The sequence below is a fragment of the Bos taurus genome, chromosome 10, assembly GCF_002263795.3.
Source record: "Bos taurus isolate L1 Dominette 01449 registration number 42190680 breed Hereford chromosome 10, ARS-UCD2.0, whole genome shotgun sequence".
Classification (NCBI taxonomy): domain Eukaryota; kingdom Metazoa; phylum Chordata; class Mammalia; order Artiodactyla; family Bovidae; genus Bos; species Bos taurus.
In genome coordinates this window covers 77,891,889-77,911,388 of record NC_037337.1, presented here as the reverse complement: position 1 = coordinate 77,911,388, position 19,500 = coordinate 77,891,889, and the positions used below count along the sequence as shown (strand labels likewise).

Genomic DNA, 19,500 nt, shown 5'->3' with positions numbered 1-19,500 from the left:
CTGGTAAATGTTTTCAGTGGGTGCCAGAAATGGCAGTGTGGATTTTTTTTTTTTTTAAGGGTTGGGGGAAAGGCAAGAAAGGGCTGAAGATGATTAACGATCTAAGGCTAGAGGAAAAAACATACCAGCCAATTTATGCTGATTTTCTTCTGTCTGAAAATGGGGGAAACACATGGATTATTCAAGCTTAATTGATGTTTTTGTAGCAAAGGAGATGAAAGTTGCTTAATTCACACACACACTCTCAGAGGCCCATTACCAAGCTGTCACCCTCACCAGCCAGGCCGGTAGGCTTTCCCAGAGCCCTCCTATCTTTGGGCACATAAATCTGCTTCCAGCTTTATGTCAATACCTGAGCAACCAGCTGGATGAGTTGTTTAAGCGGAGAAAGTAGATTGAGAAAGAGTTGAAAAGAATAATCTGGACAGAAAATCAACACTTTGGGTCTTTGCAATTTAACAAAAAATTTAATTTGTTCTCCTCAAGTTGCAACTTTTCTGACCCTAGCCCTGAAATAGTATTTAAGAACTTATCCAAAGTCACAGCGGGGCTTCCCTGGTGGCTCAGATGGTAAAGAATCCGCCTGCCAATGCAGAAGGCATGATTCCATCCCTGGGTCAGGAAGATCCCCCAGAGAAGGAAGTGGGAACCCACTCCAGCGTTCTTGCCTGGGAAATCCCATGGATAGAGGAGCCTGGTGGGCTACAGTCCATGGAATCACAAAAGAGTCAGACACAACTCAGTGACTAAACAACAGCAACAACCAGAGTTGCACCAGCTCTGATGACCGAATTTGAAATTCTTGGGCACGTACTTAACCTCTCTAATTATCAGTTTCTTCATCTGTTTACCAGGGACTTTTATTAAAATGAGAACAGTACTTTTCTCAAAGAGTCATGGTGAGGATTACGCATCATGTAAGATGTGTGAGTGACAGAAACAGGATGTTTCATAAATGTTATTCTTTTCTCCATGGCATTTATGAGAACAGGTTATTTTCACGTGTATGAACCGTAGCACTTAAGGAGTTCAGGAGAAAATGTATAATGTGTGATAATAACTGGGCTTTGTTAACTACCTAATTTTTCCTACTTATGAATGAATGTAAGTGCAACGCGCTTGCATACTCAGAAACCAAAGCGTGTGCCCAATAAAATCAGCACACGAAGGAACTACAAAATTTTACACAAATGAGGTAGCTCTTCAAATCACATGTGAGCTGTCAAAGTGGACAGCATGCAACAAGGAAGCCACAGAGCCCCTTCAAGCCTGCATTCTCTGGTAAGTGAATGCCTTTTAATTCCAGCTGTTATTGCTAAAAGCATGTTTAAAAGTGGGGGACAAAAAAACAACTCTAGGGGAAGGATGTTTGCACGATGAGAAAGGTTGTCCAGGCAGCACTCAGCTGTGAATGCCTGTTTCCCCAGAAGTCCTCTCACCCACAGAGGCTGCACAGAACCAATTTGCATTCAAGGAGAGCCGCCCCTCCAGTATCTCCCAAATTGGCCAGATGGGCATTCACAGGGAATGCAAATTTATGATAAAAGCTCTAGAAAATCATTTGAGTTCTACAATGGGCATGTATTTCTTTTGTAATCAGAAGACAATAGATCTCATAAAAAGAAATAAAGAAAGCCAAATTGATTAAGGCTATACAATTGAGGCAGAAATCTGTGTAGATTAAAGCCTGGTTTTTACAAATAGTTGTGGACGGAGAGACAGAGGCCACAACCATCCTTCCATTGGTTCTGATGCAGGCGAGCAACCAGCATGGCATTGACCAGCAGGGGCTGGCAAGGCACATGGGTAAGAATGGGCTTTCCACAAACCACAGAATTAAAGAGGAGACAAATGAAGATGTTTGGATCCAGAATAAAGCCACCTTACCATTGTTAATATACCTAGAAGACAGGGGAGATTGGTAGTCATCAACAGAACTGCACTAAAGGAATAACACTCATAAACAAAAATATCCCCTAGGTCCTCCCCTTGGCAAGGTCACTTTCCTCGTTTGCAGTTTGTCCTCTAGATCAATTTCACCTGGCTGCCAAGTTGCATGATCTCAGCCCGCTGACTTGTTGTATTTTCTTAAGAATCTTCAAAGGAATGAAGAACCTTTAGATGGGATATTTCCATTTATCATCAGCCTCTCTTCCCTGTTCCAGCCTCTGTCCACTCCTCCACTTAACTGTCCACTGTCACCCTCCTGGCCCTTGTCAGTGCCATATGCTGGGTGCACCTCAATCTACCAGGCTGCCAACCTGGATGTTCTTCCAGCCATGGCCACTGCCAGTTGCCTCTGCAAGGCTAATCTCTGCTCTGCTCTGTACTGCTGGAGATGACCTGCCACGTTTCAAGACCACTGATGCTCCTGACACTATGCCCAGTCTACTTATCCTTGACTTCCAGAAGCCCTCGGGGTCTGCCCCACCAGGCCCTGGTCCTGAGCTTTACTCTCACAACTGCGCTGCTTGCCTGTGTCGCCAGCTACTATTGGTTCCTTCCTGGCTTAGAGGAACCAACGCTCCTCTTTCCTTGCTCCTCACTTGCAGAGGTGCTCCCAAAGGTGAGCTGCTTGGGCTCCCATCACATACTGCTTTCAGTTTCATCACACATTCTTCTTGCAGGAGTGTCTTCTACAGAGATTCTAGAGGGACAAAGGTGAAAAAATAAAGCCAGCGGATGCTAAAGAAGCCCACAGTCCAGTGGAACAGACAGTCACACAAATGACAGTGTTACAAGATCAGTTCCATTGTAGCATAAACAAAGTTGACACACCCAAACTTAAATGCACAAATTAAAAAATAAACAAAACCTCTGTGCCATCCTTCAATACTCATTTGAGATACAGTTTATAAGCAAATCCTATCTTGTCAGCCTCTATTCTTATCCAGGCCACCATCACCTCCCAGCTGCTCCTCTGCTTCAGCCTTGGCCCCTGTAACTCATCCTTAACATGGCAGCCAGAGCAACCCCACCCAAGTGTGAGTCAGGTCCTGTCCCTGCTCTGCTCAGAGTTCTCCAGTGCTCCCACCTCACACACCCTCACTCTGACCCTTATGTGACCATGTGCCTGGGCTGCTTCTTTTTAACTTCATTTCCGGTTGCTCAGCTTTCACCCACCTACCAGGTCAGCTACAGCCTTGGCATGGGCTGCTTCCTTTTCTGGCTGCTATTATCGGGTGACTACCCAGGTACTTCTCTCCCTCTCTTTAGGTCTTTGGTTAGAAGATCTGCTCAGATCACATTATTTAAAACATCCCAGTCTCCCCAAACATTTACTACTATTTATATTAAGTATTTGTCTTGTTCACTGTCTGTCTCTCCTCTTAGAATGTAAGCCCAATAATAGCAAGGGTTTTTCTGTTTTTTCACTATGTGGACCCAAGCTCTTGGTAAATAATCATTGAGTGGATGAGAAAAGAGGAGGAGGAAATATTACACATGGTTCTTGAAGAATGAAGAAAGAAAAGGGTGTTGATACTCACACAGCTACACATTACATCTGGTTGTTCTCCATGGAAAAAGGCCCAGAGGCTGCATCTACCACCCTGGTCAATTTTTCACAATCTGGAACCTGACCCTCAATCTTTTAAGTCAGAAACCCAATTTGCACCTTCTTAAAGGAATCAGGCTCAGGGCAATCAAATTTAAAAAGCAGAAAAACACATTTACTTTCTTACAATTAAAATAAAACTGTTATTTGGGTGAGAAAAACCTATGAACATATATAGTCAGAACATTTATTCCCCCTGGAAAGATCCACTTGAAAAATCAACAATAATCAGAAGGCAGCTTGATAATAATTAAATGAAATCAAGGAAAGTGAGAAGAAACAAATGTGTAATTGCCATCAGGCTTAGAAGTTTTGATGTACAAGTGGCTATTAGAATTTCTGTGGTTTCAAGTGACAGAAAAACCAAACCAATTGGCTTAAACAAAAAAAGGGATCTATTATTTCATACAACTGAAAAATCCAGAAGGAAAACTGACCTGAGGCAGGACTTAATGCAAGAGCTCAAAGGGATTCAGTTTCTCTCCCAACGTCTCTTCTCCCTCCTTTCTCTTGGTTGACTCCTTTCTCAGACAAATTCTTTCCACATGGTGGCAAAGTGGCTGCCTCAGCTCCAGCCTCACATGTACAACTCCAAAACTAGGTAAGGACACAGCCTCTCTTCTAGGAGTTCTGTAAAAGCCTGAGATTCATATAGTGTAATCAGGGAACTGGAGTATATTGACTGGCCTAGGCTTATTCCACGCTCTGTGCCTTGAGTTGGGGGTAGGGCCATACCTAAAATATGCGGCCTTAGAAGGAGGCGTGGTTTTGCCTGTGTCTTCCTCTAGGAGTTTTATAGTTTCTGGTCTTACGTTTAGATCTTTAATCCATTTTGAGTTTATTTTTGTGTATGGTGTTCAAAAGTGTTCTAGTTTCAACATAAATCACAGCAGGATCCTCTATGACCCACCTCCCAGAATATTGGAAATAAAAACAAAAATAAACAAATGGGACCTAATTAAAATTAAAAGCTTCTGCACAACAAAGGAAACTATAAGCAAGGGGAAAAGACAGCCTTCAGAGTGGAAGAAAATAATAGCAAATGAAACAACTGACAAAGAATTAATCTCAAAAATATACAAGCAACTCCTGCAGCTCAATTCCAGAAAAATAAACGACCCAATCAAAAAATGGGCCAAAGAACTAAACAGACATTTCTCCAAAGAAGACATACAGATGGCTAACAAACACATGAAAAGATGCTCAACATCACTCATTATCAGTGAAATGCAAATCAAAACCACAATGAGGTACCATCTCACGTCAGTCAGAATGGCTGCTATCCAAAAGTCTACAAGCATTTCTTGTAGGGTGTGGAGAAAAGAGAAAAGAGAGGGTGTGGAGAAAAGGGAACCCTCTTGCACTGTTGGTGGGAATGCAAACCAGTACAGCCACTATGGAGAACAGTGTGGAGATTCCTTAAAAAACTGGAAATAGAACTGCCTTACGATCCAGCAATCCCACTGCTGGGCATACACACAGAGGAAACCAGAATTGAAAGAGACACATGTACCCCAATGTTCATCGCAGCACCGTTTATAATAGACAGGACATGGAAGCAACTTAGATGTCCATCAGCAGATGAATGGATAAGAAAGCTGTGGCACATATACACAATGGAGTATTACTCAGCCATTAAAAAGAATACATTTGAATCAGTTCTAATGAGGTGGATGAAACTGGAGCCTATTATACAGAGTGAAGTAAGCCAGAAAGAAAAACACCAACACAGTATACTAACGCATATATATGGAATTTAGAAAGATGGTAACGATAACCCTGTATGCGAGACAGCAAAAGAGACACAGATGTATAGATCAGTCTTTTGGACTCTGTGGGAGATGGCGGGGGGGATGATTTGGGAGAATGGCATTGAAACATGTATATTATCATATAAGAAATGAATCACGAGTCCAGGTTTGATGCATGATACAGGGTGCTCGGGGCCGGTGCACTGGGATGACCCAGAGGGATGGTACGGGGAGGGAGGTGGGAGAGGGGTTCAGGATGGGGAACACATGTACACCCGTGGCGGATTCATGCTGATATATGGCAAAACCAATACAATATTGTAAAGTGAAAAAAAAAAAAAGAATGAAGGATGGTGAATCTCAAACACTAACTGAGAAACAAACACTGTTAATGAAAATGAAATGAGCAAATACTATGAGGAAAATTTTTAAATTTCCCCTGCAGCCTACAACTTATTATTGTATACTCTTGTCAGTGGTGTGGGGATGCTCACGGTTGGCTGGATACACCTTCTCACCTAGTCTTCACATTACACAGGCCAGACGTTTACTGGCCTAGACTTCCCCTTCTGTGGTCAGTGCATGGAGTACACTCCTTTTCCTGGGGCTCCAGTGCTAGCCAACCCCAGCTAACACATTCAGTCAGTTACCACCGAGGGCTGCCTGTTGGGAACTCTCTCATTCTCTCTCCTACAGATGACTTTGCATACCTATGTTTCAGTCCAAGGTAACTCAAGTTCTTTATGGAAAGAGCACATTTGTACCCCATGGGTAACTGGGGGGCATAGTCTAAGTCAGCTTTTGCAGACACTTTATTTTAAAGTCTTAAGTTCCACCTTAATTTTAAATATAGATTTTATATCCTATAGTATTTCGCTTGCTTTCCTGTAAAAATAAAACCTCCAGGAATATGTATCATGCCTGTCCTCTGAGCTTCGGTCACCTGAGTCATTTTATAGACTTGGATGAAACATACAATCTGTCTCGCAAATGTAGACCAAAATGTAGGAGAAACAGCGAGTGAGATCTGGGCTGTTTGGCGTATGAGGTTCATGTGGGACATGCAGGTGAACCTGTCTAGTAGACAACCGGAGATACGGGCAGGTAACTCAGGAGAGAAGCGAGGATGGAGATACAAGATCCGGTAGCATAAACATGATGGGATGTTAGAGCCAAAGTGGTGGGTGGGATTGCCAATGGGCCATGAAGAGAAAAGAGAAAGGCCAGCAGCCCACACAGTTGAATGATGGAGAAGGAAATGGGACCAGGCAGGTAGAATTGGGGATATCTGCCAAAGGCAAAGAAAATCTCAAGGACTCCAAGCAGTCACCCAAGAGAGGCAATTGCGCTTTCACACAGGGTAGTCTGAGGTTTCTGGAGCCAGTGCAAAGCGCCACTCAATGTGGAGGCTGTCCTAACAAACCAGGATTGATGGCCTGCTCCACACAGAACTGGCAGTGCTAACTTACTTCAGTCACCATGGAGCTCTCTGCTGGCAAGGCTACTTGGCATCGCCTCAGGTCTTCAGTGATACAACCCTCCACAGAGGGGCCACCTAAGCCAGCACAGGTGGAGAGAGCCCCAAATGGGAGGTAGGTCCCTGAGGGTCCTCTCCGCTGGCTTCACACAATTTGTCATCTGCTCCTCACTTGCCCAGGCTTCCCTGATGGCCCAGTGAATCCGCTTGCCAATGCAGGAGGCATAAGTTCCATCCCTAGGTCAGGAAGATTCCCTGAAGGAGGAAATGGCAACCCACTCCTAGGTCAGGAAGATTCCCTGAAGGAGGAAATGGCAACCCACTCCAGTATGCTCGCCTGAAAAATTCCATGGACAGAGGAGCCAGGCAGGCTGCAGTCCATGCGGTCGCAAACAGTCAGACACGATTGAGCGACTAAACAACCTCACCTGCCCTGATTGGAAGCCCAGAAGGGAGGAAGAGGAGGTCAGAATAGACTGCTGTCTGCATGACAGTTTGCTAGAGGGCTTGAGCTGTCTCTTTAAGGATCTCTATCTGCTTGTGAATTGCTGGACTGGACAGTTGACCTAAGGCTGCTTTAATTCTTAGATACTCTCCAGAGGTGACAGTCAATGTTTATAATGGAATCTTTTGCTAACAAGGCTTCAAACTTTCCTGGTGACAGAGCTTTGTATCTTTAGAAGAGGAAGAACAAACATGAGTTCTGCTCGCGCCAGGAGCCGGCCCCGTATCAGACACATCACAAGCAGTGCGTGGCTTCAGCGCCAGAATGACCCCACACTACAGGCATTCTTATGATCTCGGTTTTACAGACAAGGAAACGGAACTCAAAGCACTAGTCAGGGGACAGGTACGTCAGACAGCATTTTCAGTTTTCACGAACAACTTTAAAGTTGACAAAGCTCTTCAGCATAGAATATGTTCTTTTGACCTCAGAGCTTCACACTGCCTGCAAGAATTAACCCATTTTACAAATGAGAAAACTGAGACCGTGAGAGTTTAAGTGATTTGTCCGAGATCCAAAGGTTGAGCCACCAGACCTCTGAATGCAGCATTCTTTTCACAACGCTTTCTATGCATTCCAGGAGAAAGCCGTGAAGGTACAGTTAGGCAATTTTCCCATAGTTGACAAACAACTTCCTAAACCAGAGGGCTTCTTTCTTGAAAGATTTAGTAGAGGATCTCAAAATCTTCCCAGGTCCAGAGTGAACTCTGTGAAGTAGAAGTTACAAGGGGACAGGAGGAATGAGTTCTCTGGGTTTAATGAAGCCCATGTGACCTCCCTTCTTCATCAGCGGCCTGGACCTCTGGGTATGGAGACCTAGCAAGGTTGCCACCGCAGCTTCTTGCTGTCCTTAAAAATCAAGCTTCGTGAACCTGGCTCCCAGCAACACCTCTGTTCCCATCCTCACAGACCCCTCTCCACCAGCCAGCCGTTCACCAACTAGCCACAGAACACCTACAAGTCCCATGGACTTTTCACTATATTCTCATTTGTCTTTAAAAAAAAAAAATTATTTTTGGCCGGGCTGGATCTTTGCTGCTACAAGAAGGCTTTCTCTAGTTGCAGCAATTGGGAGCTACCCTTTGTTCTGGCTCACAGGCTCTAGAGTGTGGGCTCAGTAGTTGAGGCTCACAGGCTTAGTTGCCCCATGGCATGTGGAATCTTCCCTGACCAGGGATCAAACCTGTGTTCCCTGCAGGTGGTGGATTCCTGCCCATTAGATTGGCAGGTGGATTCCTAACCATTAGACCATCAGGGAGGCCCCTAACTTACTTTCATTGCATGCCTCAAGCTCAGATGTCCTGCTTTCCCAGCAGGAGTGTAAGGGACCTTGTCTTTCCCCTCTCTATAACCCCACATGAGACCACACTTAGAGGATGTATTTTTTTTAATTGATCTAGCCAAAAGCCAAATGATTTTTTTTTTTTTTACCATAGTATCCATCTTCACCAAAAATATTCTTTTTTCTGTTAAAATGAGTTGCAATAACTTGTCAGGGGGATATGCTGGCAGTCTCCTTTATGATTCAGTTGGTTGTGGAAGTCTCCTTTCCATGCAGGTTTCTTGGAATCATTCCACTGGCTGGCCATCAGTTTTCAGCTGCCTAGCTTCCTCTGGCTAAGAACTGGCCACTAGAGAAGAAAAAGCAGGGTGGTTAGTACCTTAGTAAGATCTTTAGCTGACAGTTTGAAATAACAACAGCAATAATGATGTGAAATATTTGTATCATAATTTTTCATTTTTTGAAATAGCAGTTGGATTTTTGGGCTGGAATAGTCCTTGAGACTAAGCCCAATTTTCTCATCTACAGATGAGGAAACAGATGAAGCTGTGAGCACCAAAAATCCTGAGTGACCCTCACAATTCTCCTCATGGGTCAACCAGTCCATGACAAGGAAACTGAGACACAGTGACTTGTCCCAAGTGACTCGGCCGGCTCAAGCAGAGCTGGGCCCTGACTTCCAGTTTCCCAGCCCGTGATCTAGCGCTTTCCCCTCAGGTGCAGACTCCCTTAAGGGAGGAACCCCTGGAATTGGCACTAAAGACCCTGGGTCATCCATGACATTGGCTCTGACCTTGGCTGCTGAAAGGCTGCTTCCAAAGGCCTCCCCGCTCCAAGAGTTTATCTCTGCTGCACTCCCAGCCCACTCCCCTTCCCTGTCTACCTTGAGTCATGAAGTGTGAAAACCCTGAATTCCTCCATCATTTGTTAAAAGACAACTCAGAGCTGAGGGCTGAATAGTTTCCTGTCACTTTAATTAACACCAAGGGCGTGTCTGCAGCTCCTTACAGCAGCAATTCCCGTGCGTCAGAAGACGTTTTAACTCTAACTAAGGGGTTTCTCTATGTGGCTATGACCGGCCCTATCTGGCTGGAGGAGGTGGTGAGGATCAGATGTGGATACCGCTAAGTCTCCAGAGACAGCAGCCCTTCGGCGGGACACTGAGGGCGCCCCCTGGTGGAAGGGTTCAAAGAGCTTACTGCCCCTAGGGCACAAAGGGAGAGCCAGTGAGAGACCAAAAAGGTTAGACTTCAAGGACGACTCCCCAGCCTCTTCTCAGCCAAGTCGCTGTTGATGGCTGCTTCTCAGGTGGCCCCACCCTGTGGCTGAAGACCAGGCTGATTCTGCAGCAAGTGTTTACGTCACAGAGTCAAGACAAAACCATGGCGAGGCTTCCCTGGTGGCTCAGTGGTAAAGAATCTGCCTACCAATGCAGGAGACATGGGTTCAATCCCTGGTCTGGGAAGATCCCACATGCTGCCGGGCAACTAAGCCCATGTGCCACAGCTACTGAAACTACTGAAGCCAGCACTCTAGAGCAGCGCTCTGCAACGAGAAGCCGCCACAACGAGAAGCCCTCGCACCGCACGCAACAAAGAGTAGCCTCCACTTGCTGCAACTAGAGAAAGTCCGTGCGCCACAGTGAAGACTTAGCGCAGCCAAATAGAAAAAAATAAAACAAAAATAACACTTAAAAAAAAAAAAAGACCAGCCCATGGTCCAGGTTTCCAGCTCAAGGAATTCACATCTTATTGAGAATTCAAGATGTAAAACTCTGCTCCCGGTTTCGCCTGCCTGGCATGCATTTCCCTGTCTCCTATCACAGAGCCCCAGTTTTGCTCAAGACCCCCCTCACTCAGTCTGTGTCGTTCCCCTCCCACACAGGGTAACCTTAGGGAGGGGTGTCCAACCTAGACCACGTGAGAAGCTCCTTTAAAATCCAGAGAAATGATCTTCCTTTTCTAGAAAGCCTTTCTTGACCCTCAGAAGCAGGTGTCCACTTGCCCCTGGGACAGCTTCATGTCCCTCTCCGATTCTTTGTACTGCAACTGCATGTTTCTGCGTCAGTCTTCCCCTCCAGACTCTGGGCTTTTAAGAGCTGAGGGTGTCTTTCAGCTTTTTTAGATCAGCAGGACAGTGCCTGGCTCATGGTAGGTGTTCAATAAACGGTGGATGAAGAGTGAGAGTCAAGACTCACACCCAAACTGCAAATAACCATGTAAGTACCAGGTGGGCAGATCTGATCCTACAGTCTTGTACACGTCTTATCAACCCTGAGTGCTACAAATCACAGCACACAGAGGCATAACAGTTTTGCATTTATTGGTGAGGTGAGATAAACCCCATCTGACAAGTCCCCATACTCATATACCAGCCAGATGGTGCACGATAAATAAGCAGCTCTGGCGTGCACCACAGCAACCCCAAGCTCAGGCAGTATCTGGTAATAAGAGGCTGGGGAAGAGAGCTTTCACCGCTGGATCGGGACTGGGCTGGGGGAAGGGAACCTGCAGAGGAAGAGGGTTACACATCTCCCCTAACTTTTCTTGGTTTCTTGTTTAGAAAAACAAAATACGTGCCTGAGGCAACTGAAGAGCACCAGGCTATGTAGAGGGGCTTTCTTGAGGGCTCAGCAGGTAAAGAATCCACCTGCCAATGCAGGAGACACAGGAAATGTGGGTTCAATCCCTGGGCCAGGCAGATTCCCTGGAGCAGGGCATGGCAACCCACTCCAGTATTCTTGCCTGGAGAATCCCATGGACAGAAGAGCCTGGCGAGCTACTATCTAAAAGGTCGCAAAGTCAGACACGACTGAGCAACTAAGCATGCGTGCAGGCTACGTGGAGCTCATGCTGAAAAACACAATACTTACTTATAAGAAACAATTACACACTAAAATAGATTCAGAGTAATCCAGGGCATTTCTGCCCTTGTAAAATGCATGAACTCAATCAATAAACATTCTTCCTCCACCGCTTAGGAGCCCCAGGACAACCTTGTGTCAATGGAAGAATTTCACCTTGAGTGAAAAGGGGGCAAACTCAGCCATGTTCTCAAGCAAATTCCAACTGAGATGCAGTTCTTCTCCTCCTTTTCTGTCCCCTCTCTAGTTTAGGGGAACTCGTACATGGGCTGGCTCCCCAGGCTAGAATTCAGAAGAAACTAAAGAGTTATTTCTCCATTGACCCTCTGTATTCCTCTAAATCCACTTTCTGTTGCCTCCAAGCCAAAACCAGTTATCTTGGGATGGAAGGAAATTGTTTCATTGTTAATATGATTTGTATCTAGCATATCCAGGCACCCTACTAATAATCATCATATTCCTGCCCTTCAGTTCTTTTCAAAATGATGGTCTATTGATCCAGCCACCTCCCAGGTTTTGAAGTTCGTGGAAAAGGACGTCTCCACCATACTGTTCATTCTCATTGTTCCTCACGCTGCAGGGGTGGAGTGTTGACTTTCATATTTCATGTACTTTCTCTGCTCCTTCAAATAAGGACCAATCATCAAGAATCTTTTGATGCCTACGAGGCACAATTCCAAGCCCAGAGCTGGCCCTCAGAGATTGCTGAGCAGAACGGATCTATGTATACCTGTCTCTCCCACCCTCCGCTGAGACTGCGCCCTTTAAATTCTTAAGAGTTAGCATGGTGGCTTCTCCCTGCAGAGGTAGGCAGCAGGACATCTTGCATTCTTGATGTCTCTTCTGTTGCATTTGAGCCTTACAACCACCCCTTGAGGCTGGGTGAGAACAAAAGTAGTTTGGAGCAACTCACCAGAGCTGGGATTGGGCCCTGGGTGTTCTGGCTCCAGACCCAGTGCTCTTTCCTCTCTATCTTATCCTCATACCCCTCTCAGGCATCATCCCATTTCAGGTAGCATGGCCCCACCAGGGCTCACATGGCATCTTGGCCGTGCTGTTCACTTGCTGTGGGACTTTGAACGGGTTTTATCTAAGCCTCAGTTATTTTTTTTTTTTTTTTATCATTTTTTAAAAAAGATTTATTTATTTATTTGGCTGCACTGGGTCTTAGTTGTGGCATGTGTGACCTTCAATCTTAGTTGCAGCATGTGGGATCTTTAGCATGCCAACTCTTAGTCACAGTTTGTGGGATCTAATTCCCCAACTAGGGATGAACCTGGGCCCCCTGCATTGGGAGTGTGGAGTCTTAGCCACTGGACCACCAGGGATGTTCTTCATCTGATAACTAGACCTAAGAAGACTCCAGTCAGGATTGCTCAGGGCCAGTGCACGAGTTAAACGAGATGAAGCTTCTAACTCAGTCTTTATCCCTGAGTTGGTGCCCAATCGCTCTCATTGTGAGTATTGTTGATCTTATTGCTATTTGACTGAAACTGTTGTATGATTATTTCTGGGCCAAAACAAATCACTCAGCAGGTAGGTCTTCCCTATGTCTTGGTCTTGATGGCATCATCATTCCTGTATCTACCTTTCTTTCTTATTTTAACAACTAAGCTGTCCTTTCAGCTTAGAGGATTTGGCTTTCCTGGTGGCTCAGCTGGTAAAGAATCCACCCACAATACGGGAGATCTGGGTTTGATCTTTGGGTTGGGAAAATCCCCTGGATAAGGGAAAGGCTACCCACTCCAGTATTCTGGCCTGGAGAATTCCATGGACTGTATAATCCATGGAGTCACAAAGAGTTGGACACGACTGAGCGACTTTCACTTTCACTTTTTAACTGAGTTTCTAAGATATTTGGAAAGCCTCTTCCAGGGAGAATCCTTAGAGACATAGTGAAGAGAAGGGTTTAGACCAGACTCTACTCCCATGAGGAGGCCAGGCCTCTGATCGACCAACTTGTCCCCATCTCCTGTTGTGGAGTAGAAACTTCACTAAAGACACTGTGTCGGGCCAGCCCCTGGGTCCTGACATGGCACTGCCCTGCTATTCTCCTTCCCCTCCCCATCCATTTGGTACCAAATCCTAGTAACTGTCCCATGACTCACTGGGCTCTCAGGTCACACTCACTGCCACCACCTCAGACCATGCACCTCTTACACAGACAATTAACTAGCCACTAACTAGTCCTCCTGCCTTCAGGTTCCTAAGGGACCCAGCATTCTGGATCAGACTGACCTTCCTGGAGCCTGGCTCCACTGATGAGTCTTCTTAGCTGACTCCCACTTTATAAAGCAAACTCGGAAGTCCCAAGCGCACACCATGCAGAATCTAGCCGCACCCTGCCTCAAGCAACTATCCCACGTGATGGGTTCACTAACACTTCCAAAACACTCATCCAAGGGGAAGACACGCAGGTGCTTTGAAAAATGAGTGTTCCCGGGCCTGAGTCAAACTTACTGAGACTTACTGGGGGTGGATCCCAGGAATCTGTACTTATAAAAAGTTTCAGGCTGCTGAAGCACTGCCGGGTGTAGGAACCACAGCCCTACACAGCCACCTGGGAGATCTGTGCCCAGCCCCCCACCCCACATCCATCACACACCCCCAGTCTCTCTGCCGCCCAGGATCTGCCTGTTGAATTCTCCCCATCCTTCAAGGCTCACGTCCAATATTCACTCCTGCAGGAGGTTTCTCCACATTCCTTCAGCCAGAAGTCTGCTCCCCCTTCTCTGAATACTCATCACATCTTATCCTCCCCTCTCTGCCATCTTCTAGTCATCCCTTCAAGTCAGCCTCCATCGCCTCATCTCCTGGCCCCGAGTCAAACTTGAGATGTACCCATGCTCAACTGCTCTCCATGTCCTCTCCCTCTATTTGCAGATAATAGTATTTATGTCATAGGATTGTTTTAAGGATTAATGAATTATCCATGTAGAGTATTTCAAACTGTGCCAAGAAACATTAGCTCTTCTAATCGTCACTACCATCACGTCATCTCCATTCATGTTTTTATGGTTATTTGTATGCCTGTGTTTCCTCCCCTGAGTTCCTGTTGAAAGCAAGGCTATCTCCTATTCATCTCCCTCCCCTCTGTGGCACTTGACACAATGCCGTCCACCTACAGGACATCCATAACTTCTGCATGGACAGATGACAGACTCTGATGCAGCTAACTGCTTCCGGCCACTCTGTTTTCTCCCCATCCATCCCCACTACCGAAATTCACCCTCAACGAACTAATCACTATCAGAATCTGTAATTGTATGTTTATTTTTCGCAATTATTTATCATCTGCCATTTTCACTAGGTTCTAAGTTCCTTGAAGGCAGGGGTTTGATTTTAAATTAATTAGCAAATCCTAATTAATCTAACAGTGATTCATGTAACCTACCTTTTAAAAAGTTCTCGATTGGGTTATGAATATTACAGCAGTTACAGTAAATGTGTCCTCCTAGTGCCGCTGCTGCTAAGTCACTTCAGTCGTGTCTGACTCTGTGCGACCCCATGGACTGTAGCCAGCCAGGCTCCTCTGTTCATGGGATTTCCCAGGCAAGAATACTGGAGTGGGTGGCCATTCCCTTCTCCAGAGATAATGAAATGGTCCTACTAGTAGACAGAACTAATCAGTGACCACAATAGAGTCTAGATCAATGAGTAGTTAACTGGGTTATCGACAAGGTAACTTGTTGATACAAGGTAACTGAGGTACGAGGTAGGCATTCAGAGTGTGGGCTCTGCAGACAGGTGGGCTAGTTTGGGACACTCTATCTTATTACCTGTGCAACTATAAACAAGGGAGTGACCTTACTCTTCTCATCTCTAAGATGGAGATAAGAGGAGCTCGACCTCAAAGGGTTACCGGGCCTGTGAAATGCTTACTCAGGAAGTTAGTTATTTAATGAAGATGATAGTGCTGGATTCCAAATAACATCAGAGTAGCCTAAAAATATTTTTACGGGTTGGATCATGTGCTTCAATTTTCTAATCTATGAAGTAGTACAGCGGAGTTCTTATTTTAGTATTAAAATGATGAGCTGTTTACAAGGGAAATTTAGGGCCCATCCATGTACATCCTAACCCCTAGCTAGAAATATACTCACTTTATAGAAAAGTCATTGCAGGTTTTACCTCCTTAAGGAAAGTTTAAGCAGATTTAAATGTTTCCTCATGGAAAAACTAAAATAAAGAATTCTAGGACAGAACTAAGAAGGGAATGGATCAATTCGACCACACTCATCTGCCTGTCCTTCCACCTGCTTCCTCAGAACTTTGATGACAAACACAAAACCTCAGTGTGACCCTAATAAAACCCAGAGTTCTACACAACCAGTCTACGTGAAGAGCCACATGCAAAATCTCAGCGTGCAGGGCCCACACGTGACTAAAAGGGAATCGCTCATCTTCACTTGTATCTCGAAAAGTACAGTCCGCCCTCTGTGTCCTCGGGTTTCAGACCTGAAATTTTGATCCAAGCTTGGTTGATCCATGGCTGTGACTCATGAGGTCACACAGGGGTGGCTGTATTCACTGCAGTCCACAGTTTTATAGAAGGGACATGGGCATCTGTGGATTTGTGGGCTCCTCAAATCAATCCCCCACGAATCCTGAGGGATGACTGTCTATTAAAAGTGATTCGATTCATAACTCATCACAACACACCTCAGAAACACCTCCTCTCGCCTTACAAGATGCTGCTTTGGAAATACTTCAAACCCCAATTCTTCCTCAAGCCCCGCATGCAGACCTTTCTCTTCCTGCCTCCCTACTTACTTCTCTACTGATTGACCCAATCCCTTTGCCTTCACCATCACCTTCAATGCTTTCCACCAATCTACCCCCCTCTTCCCACATCACAAAAGCATTATTAAAAGGTTCTCTTGTAAATGTAGAGGTCTTAGAGATTTTTTTTTGAACAAAGGTTTTGAGGAACCCTTGTTTCTTTCTTCCTTAGGAATTTTAGGTAGGTTCCAATGATTTTGTTGAGGAATGAACAAAGGTAACAGAAAGAAAATTTAGTGGAGGCTAACTTTTGACCCTGCTGCTGCTACTGCTGCTGCTAAGTTGCTTCAGTCGTGTCCGACTCCGTGCGACCCCATAGATGGCAGCCCACCAGACTCCCCTGTCCCTGGGATTCTCCAGGCAAGAACACCGGAGTGGGTTGCCATTTCCTCCTCCAAGGCTTGAAAGTGAAAAGTGAAAGTGAAGTCGCTCAGTCGTGTCCGACTCTTCACGACCCCATGGACTGCAGCCCACCAGACTCCCCTGTCCCTGGGATTTTCCAGGCAAGAGTACTGGAGTAGGGTGCCATTTGCAATCAATTATTTCAGTTAAGCTTAGGTTCATTGTTCCAGGGCTGCAGCCACCATCTTACAAACAGAGATGTTGACAAGATTTGTTAATGCATGAGCTTTAGGTACTAGTTAGTATTCTTTGGGGCTTCCCCAAAGAATGGTGGCTCAATAGTAAAAAGAATCTGCCTGCCAATGCAGGAGACACAAGAGACATGGATTCGATCCCTGGGTTGGAAAGATCCCCTGGAGGAGGAAATGGTAACCCATTCCAGTATTCTTGCTTGGAGATTCCTGTGGACAGAGGAGTCTGGTGGGCTGCAGGTCATGGGGTTGCAAAAGAGTCAGACACTATTGAAGTGACTAAGGAATAACAACATTATTAAAAGGATAATGACCCATTATCTCTCTGCACTAATTTTTCCAATTATAAAAATAATGTGTTCATAACAGAATATTTATAAATATATGGAGAATAAAATTTAAATGACCCATTAAAAGTTAAATAAATAAAATAAAACCTATGTTCATATTCTAGAGGGTACTTGTAGCAATTAAAAAAATGACATGTAGCAAAGAGTCAAACCATATTGGCCTCTCTCATTTACTGACTGTGTCTTCAACTCAATCATTAATCTCACTGAACTTCACTTATCTTGTGCATGAAAATACATATAAACATACCAGGTCTTTCTACTTCTCAAGGATGTTGTAAGGCCAAAATTAAAAAAAAAAGAGAGAAAAAACACTTTGAGAATCACTAAATCTGTGGTCTAGGCAAAAATTAAAGCCAATCGTGGGCATTATCTTCTCCTAACTGGTTCTTTCTCCTCCTTCCATCCCTGACTTACCAAATCTTCCTACTTCTCCTCCCTCCCAGGTAAGTAAAAATGTCCTTTCTCAGCTACCACTTCAGGGCTGGATAAAATGCACCCCGATGGATGTCTAAGAAGCAGTGGTGTGATTCTTTTAAACTGTGAACTCCTAGTTAGACTGTGCCCATCCCTTTGTGTGTGTGTGAATTTGTGTACAGTATCCACCCTAGGACCGCAGTGCGAGGCTGTGTACTCACTGCAATCAGAAACGATGGTGATGGGCCCACTCAGAGACAACTCCCTGGGTTTGTGAAAGCTGAAAGTGCTTCATCTCTTGACTTTTTTTTTTCTTCAATTAGACATCAAGCTGGAGGCAAAGTTCTCCCCACTCTGCACTCTTGAAAGTAAGGAATCATTACTCCAGTGCAACATGACTAGCTAGAGCTCTTGACCAAAATCAGTTTATAGAAGATTTAGACTCAAATTTCTGTTAAAATTTTGAAGACAAATATATGCAGAAGAGCAGGGGAGTCCCTGGAGGAGAGAGGAACTGAGGGGGAAAGGAAAGATGTGAACCGAGATACAAACCGCAGAGGAGGAGCTCAGGATGTCCTGAGGCCGGAGGCAGGCCAGGCCACGGGGCTGTCAGGGAGGGGCGGGATCTCTGCTCACCCAGGGGCTGGTGCTCAAAAACCAAGCCCCTGGCTCCACTGCTTTTTCACCTTTGCAGAGACAAGCTACTCCATGAGAGAGATGGAGCTTCTCCTAGGTGCAACCAGCAAACTGTCCTTCAGGGCACTGCAGCCTGTTACTAACATCAGTGGCTTTCATTTGGGGCTCTCACCATGCGCCAGGATGCTGTGGGAAGTGCTTCTGAAGCCCTCAAGGCAGGTATGGGGCTAGATGATGGTGGTGGTTTAGTCGCTAAATCATGTCTGACTCTCGAGACCCCATGGATTTTAGCCCGCCAGGCTCCTCTGTCCTCCTTCTCCAGACAAGACTACTGGAGTGGGTTGCCATTTCCTTCTCCAGGGGATCTTCCAGACCCAGGGATCAAATCCCTGTCTCCTGCATTGCAAGCAAATTCTTCACCGACTGAGCCACCAGTTCAAATATTTACTTCCTTTCACCAGGGTGGGGGATTATATTTGGGTTGGCCAAATGTTCAGTCTGGTTTGTCTGAGAAAACCCAAACAAACTTTTTGGCCAATCCAATACTCCTCTCCTGTTCACTGGGACAGTGATCAAGGACAGTCTCATTCTCTCTCTCCCTTCCCTTCTCCCTCTCTCTGTCCCCACTAGCGGGGCTGCTCTGTCACTCTGGCGCACCTTGAGCATGGCATGCAGCAGAAGCCCTGACGCCAGGCCACGGTGAACATGGAACGCAGAAAAGAATGAACTTTTGTGGTGATGGTTTAACACAGTGTAACTTAATTTCGCCTTTCCCGGGTGGTGGCTCAGTGGTAAAGAATTCGAGTGCAATGCAGGAGACGTGGGTTCAATCCCTGGGTCAGGAACATCCTCTGGAGAAGGAAATGGCCACCACTCCAGTATTCTTGCCTGGGAAAACCCATGGACAGAGGAGCCTGGTGGGCTCCAGTCCATGGGGTCGCCGAGAGTCAGACACGACTGAGCCTACACATACCCACCCACCCACCCCCCCACACACACACACACACAACTTAGTTTCAGCTGCCATGATCATATGGGAAGTGGAGGCTATGAGAGGGTAACTGCCCAAGATGGCACGACCAGCAGTGTCCCTCTAACTGCCGAGCCCACAGTCTTCTGGCCCTACTCCCACCTCCCAGCCCTCCTCCAGACACTTGCCATCCTTTGCCAGACCGACCTTGTCTCTCCCTCGCAGCCTGATCATGGGCAGCAAGGTCCCTCTGGCATCTGCAAAGGCAGCTCCCACTTCCCTTTACCAGCCCTGTTAGCCACCTTCCCATTCCTCAGA

General features: G+C 45.8%; 1 long non-coding RNA gene across 1 annotated transcript; it reads right to left on the bottom strand.

Annotated features, from left to right (window-relative positions):
- Positions 1–8,658: 8,658 nt before the first annotated feature.
- LOC132346398 (uncharacterized) lies at positions 8,659–19,168 on the bottom strand. Its single transcript, XR_009496232.1, has 2 exons — positions 9,365–19,168; positions 8,659–8,920 (listed from the first exon to the last, which is right to left on the bottom strand). It is a non-coding gene; the product is annotated as an uncharacterized lncRNA (long non-coding RNA).
- Positions 19,169–19,500: the final 332 nt, after the last annotated feature.